Here is a 6004-nt window from a genome sequence, read left to right on the forward strand (position 1 = left end):
TTTGTTGGTGTCTCAAAATCATTAAGAAATATATAGTTTTTGTTAATTGTTAAATAGGTACAAGTAAGTTTGGGGAAAATGGGGAATTCCTCGGCCATAAGTTTTTTCTATTTTTTTCAAAAATATTATTTGGCTATATAAGAAGTTGAATTTTCAAGCTTTAAAAAGTGATTTAGACTAGTTTTTCAAGTTTTCTCCTCACGAAACTTCATTTTCTTTTCAACTATAATACATATTTAAACACAATTTCAACTTTCAAAAATCATTTTTCATCTCATATTCAAACACTCATTTTTTCAAGTTTCAATCAACAATAACTTTTAATATGTTAAAGAAATATTAGACAGTGACTCTCTCCAAGTTGGTGCTATTTTCTGCTAGCCAAATCCATAGCCGGTGTAATAAAAAAATGCATCCATATAGCCTCCTGAACTCGATGCAAGATTTAATTTTAGCACCTCCATTTTGCATGATAAATATTGACTAGAATGTGTGTATTGAAGTTTTTATTACTATTCAGTATAGAATGTGTGAAATTTTTATGCGTTGATGTGATAAAGTAATGAACCAAATAAAATGAGAGTCCACCTAACCTAAAAAGGAAACTTTTGAGCCCAACAAAAAATTATTATTCTTCTTTAATTGGCCAATTCTAATTACTAGAGGACTTGGTTGGACAAACCTATGGTGTACCGAGTGTTATGCTAATAGCAGTGTCCGGTGCCTAAGTTGGTATAAAATAATTGTTGCGTCGCAGGAAAAATCACAATCCAATCGTCAAACCTCAAAATTATTTCTTTGCACATATTCTTAAAAGGGCTAATTTCGTGACATTGTTCTTATTAATTCGGACGATTTCTAAAATTGGTGGATAGCATGTGGTGATTTAAGTTAGTCTTTTGCACCAAATAAGTTAATCTCTATTATAAATTTATCCTCAAGTAAGTCTAACACATTTTCTTAATGGTATCATTTCTCTTTTGATATTTGTCAAATTATTAGTCTGTTTGGTCAAGCTTCTCAAGAGATCAAAAGTATTTTTTTTTTCCTAACTTGAGTTGTTTGGCCAAGCTTTTTTGGGAAAAAAATACTTTTGGGAAGAAGCAGAAGCAATTTCTGAGAAGTAGAAAAAAATAGTTTCTTCCTAAAAGTAGAATCAGAAGTTGTTTTAAATTTTCTTCTTACCAAAAATTCTCTTAACAAAATATAGTATATACCAAAAAAACCGTTAAACCTAATATTTAGGATATTAATGTATAAATATTTTTTATTATTTTTAGGATAACTTTCTAATATATAGTGACTTTATGGGTGAATGTTTTTATATTTGTTGAATAATTTTTAATATATTTAACTTATATCAAAAGAATTAAGTACTTTTAAAATTTATTTTCATATTTTACTTAAATAAAATAAAAATATTTAATTATTGCATGTAATAATAAATTTTTAAGATTATTTATGTACTTATAATATTAACTATTAAGCAAATCTATTCATGTTCTTATTCGTAATTTGATACTTAAAAGCACTTTCTGAAAAACTTAGCTAAACACAAATTATTGCTCAAAAGTGTTTTTATAGTGATTAGCCAAACACAAACTATTTATCTACAAAAGTACTTTTGAAAAAAGCACTTATCAAAATAAGTTGATTTCTCCAGCTTGGCCAAACAAGCTATATGTCTCACTTATTTGAAGTATACCTGTTAATCGGGCCGGGCTGACCCGTTTACAACCCGGGTCAGTCCGGTACTGTAGGGTAGGGGAGAGGGGCGGGGACGGGTTGGGCAGGGAGCGGGTTTCAAACGAATAATTTTTTGATATCGGTGCACCGAAACCCGTTAACCTGTTAACGGGTTTTTAACGGGCTACAGCTCGGTTCAACCCGTTATCCGTTACAATTTTTTGTTCTTTTTTTTTTCTTTTTTTTCTGGACCGTTGCCAGCAGCCAAATTCAAATACAACCGTTGGCCAACGGCCCTTTTTTTGCAGAAATGGCCATTTCGGCCTACCCTTTAAGAAAAATAGCCCCCACACCCATAATATTTGATAAATTATAATTTTAACCTTTTAAAAACTATAAATAGCCTCCTTTCTTCTTCATTTTTCCTCACAATTCACTCTCTTACTACTCTATTTCTCTCTCAATTCTCTCTTGATATTATTAATTATTATTCTTAAATTCTCAATTACTTATTATTTCAAGTTTCATTAAATATTTAGTTTAGCCATTACAAAATTATTATTATCAAATATCAAGTATTCAAGTGAAGTGTGGTATCAACTATTAAGTATCGATCTATCAATTGACATGGATGAACTTACAAAAATGATGCAAAGCATGTGATGTACTTTTTTTTTTTATAATTGTTGTAAACTTTTAATTTTCAAGTTCAAAAATAACAAAATCAAAAAAAGAACTTGCAACTTAATTTAAAGTATTATATATTATTCAATAAAAATATCAAATGAAAGTTTTCGGAGCTTGATCCTTACATATTGCCTATTTGTCTTATTAAATAATTTTTTGTAGCCGCTTACTTTCAAATTTCAATTTAAAATTTGTTCAAATTTAAAACTTTAAACTTCAAAGTTTAATTCTAAGCCTTAAAAGTTTGCAAACACTTAAGTATCAATAACATTGAATAAGAAAAATAAAATTTACTTTAAAAAAAAATAAAATTGCACAGCCCGGTCCAGCCCGCTAAGCCCGAACCCGGACGGACAAAAAAAATCGAAAAAGTATAACCCGCTAACAGTCCACTAATTCAACTCGCTAACAGCCCGGAACGTTAAACGGACGGGCTAATTTTTTTTGTGTACAACCCGTCTCAGCCCGCCCGTTAAACACCCATAATTTGAAGTATCTTAAACTGGTATAAAGGTTCTACAATGTTCCTGTGTGAGGATAATATATTTAGGAATGTATTCATACGATACCTATTTTAGTGTGTTGATGAGTTGTTTATACATGATCGTTTTAGATTAAAGTTTCGCACTTGTTAAGTTATAATGAGTTAATGTAGTTAGGGGGGGTGGGGGGGTCTGGCTCATCGTTTGTCGTTGCCACAATTTTGGTTTTTAACTCTGTTTTAAAAGGCGTTTATGGGGCGAGGCGTACCAAAAACGTCCCGGGCGATGGTGTGGGGTGAAAGTCTCAAGAAGCGTACGCCCGCAATTTGGGGCGTACGTCCGGGCGTTCGGGACGTATTTTTTTAGTAAGGAGTAAGCCCCAGAGACTTTTTCAAATTAAAATAAAATTTGTTGAATTAGTCCTTCATATAATACCCAAATTCTCAAAAGTGAGTTTGGTAATTACTCAAAAGGTTTAAAAAGGAACTCAAAAGTATTAAATTTAAAAATCTCAAATTTGTATCTTGTCCGCTAGTCTACTAATATCTCTCCCAAAAGCAACGAATATTTAATTTTTTTTACAAATACAAAGAGAACTATATTTTTCTTCATTGCAGCAAATTCAAAGTTCAAATTGCAGGTTAATCATCATTTTTGTTCCTCCATATAGAAAATTTTATTCTTTTAGACTCAAATTACTTGTGCTTGTAAGTAACGTATAATAGATTGTTTTGATTATTTTTTTGTGGGGATGGAGCACACATATATATAGTTTTCTTCAATTTTTATGTAATTTTACCTGTTTATAAATATTAATTGTCATTATATTATTTTATAAAATATTAAAAATTAAATACCTATGGGGCTTACGCCCTGCTGAGGCATATGTAAAACGCCTCGCCTTACGCCCACGCCCACGCCCACGCCCATGCCTTTTAAAACACTGGTTTTTAACAAAAGGTTCGTTAATGTAGACTTCACATTTCATGTTATTAACAACTACTATCATGACGTGTTCTTAAATACTTTAACACGCGAAATGGCCTTACACCATATTATTACTACGAGGTTCAATATACCACATATATGCGCGTATATTTTACTACTATTAATAAGAGAGAATCGAGAGGAGCTTTCGATCAAAGTGAAATGACGGATTAGTTTATTCTTTTAGTTGTCCTAATACAAATTGAGGTATATCCGGTTATATTTTGGATCAGAAGGGATACTTTTGATTCGTGCTTCTGTAGCTGAAAAAGGACAGTTGTTCACTCAAAATTTTACCATGATATGGTCTGTTATTACTTTAGTTGTCATTATACATTTTGGTAATTAAGGCAACTTTGCATGCCCTTAAAAGTGTACAAAATGTCATCCATCACTTTTTGTTTTGCATGTGATGTTAAGTCAAAAAATTACCACGTAGACTGCCAACATGTGCACATATTTTTCCTTTTGGCGATATTGCAACACAGTTATATTTCAACCTCTCATTTTAATTGGAAACACAAAATAATGGAGTAATAATAATAGAGAATATACTAAAATTTGTAAAATAGCATAGTACTGCAGTATTAGGAAAAAGAAAAAAAGAGAACCCAATGACGATATTTCACGTGAAAAAGGAAAATGAAAATAGAATATTAGTAGTAAATTTATGTTTTTTTGTATATATAATAAGAAAAGAGTAATCTGATTAGAAAATAACATGGGTTCAAATTATAAGTCACGATATTACTATTCAAATTATAATAACTTTACTATCTTCATGATTATTTTGAAGGTCAAGTAAATATTTTAAGGTGCAATTGCTCAAATAACTATCTTTAATTCAAGCACTTAATAAGAAAAGTCTCTAAAAAGAAAGAGTAGAGCTGGTATTCTTTTAGAAATATTTGTTTCTATATTTTCAGGTCCGCTTTTAATGTAACACATGATTTTTCTTATGCTAGAAGAGGACATCTCATCTTATTTAAAACTATTAGCAAATGAATTATCAACGGAAAAAGTGCAAACTCTTTAGTTATTCACAAGTTGACGAGATTTAAATAAATTAGGGTCTTTTTTTGCTCTTACATTAACTCACTAAGAAATTATAAACATGTGTTGTCTATGAATTTTTTTGTGTTAACAACAAGCCTACTTAATATTTTGCTAAAAAAAATTTATTGTAAATTTTAAATAAGAATATGAGGAAAAAACAATTAAAAAAAAAAAAGCAAGCTAATGAAATATTGGAAACCTTTTTATATCTTTTTCGTTGATGTTTAATTCCAACAAAATAAGTTTAAAATCAGATAGTTAACTCTAAAAAATAATATTTTTATTAAATAAAGATGCGTATAAATTTTCTATCTTTAAATATATTATTTAAATTAATATAAAATAATCTTTACGAAATAACTAGAGAGATAAAATTAAGAAAATTATTTTTGTAATTAAGTGTTGGGCACATGCTCATCATTAGGGTTGTGCATAATTTGGTAAATACCGAATTACCGTACCGAAATCGAAAATGTTGGTTTCGGTATTCGATATTTTGGTATTCGGTATGGTATTTGGTTTAAGTTATAAAAAAAATTAGTATTTGGTATTTTAAAATAAAATACCAAAATACCGATACCATACCGAAATATATATTATATTACACAATACACATTTTATTAATTATAACATAAGTATAAGAAATCTAAAATTTTACTTTTCTTTATTCTCTAAGTTCATCAATTAACTCTAAGCAAGTAACAAAACATTTCTCTAAGTTTTCTCTCTCTAGATTGTTATATGTTGGTTTTAGGAAAAACTTTTATCAACAAATATTTTTAGTTTTGTACTTTTGAGTACTTTAATTAAGAATATTATCGTTTATGATTCCATGCACTAGTTAATATTCAAACTGAATAAACTAAAGTTACCGAACCGAATAAACCGAAACCGAAAAGAGGAAAACCAAACCATACCGAATTTAATTAGGTACGGAATTAGTATAGCATTTTACGAAACTGATTACCGAAAATACCGAACCGAAATATCTAAATACCGTACCGTACCGACCGATAAATACCCCTACTCAGCATGGGCCATCTCTCCTCTAGTTTATTATATAGAAGAGAGGAGAAGAAGGTCGACCAAGGGCATCATGGTTATTT

Source organism: Nicotiana tabacum, chromosome 19 (genome assembly GCF_000715075.1).
Source record: "Nicotiana tabacum cultivar K326 chromosome 19, ASM71507v2, whole genome shotgun sequence".
NCBI classification, from domain to species: Eukaryota; Viridiplantae; Streptophyta; class Magnoliopsida; order Solanales; family Solanaceae; genus Nicotiana; species Nicotiana tabacum.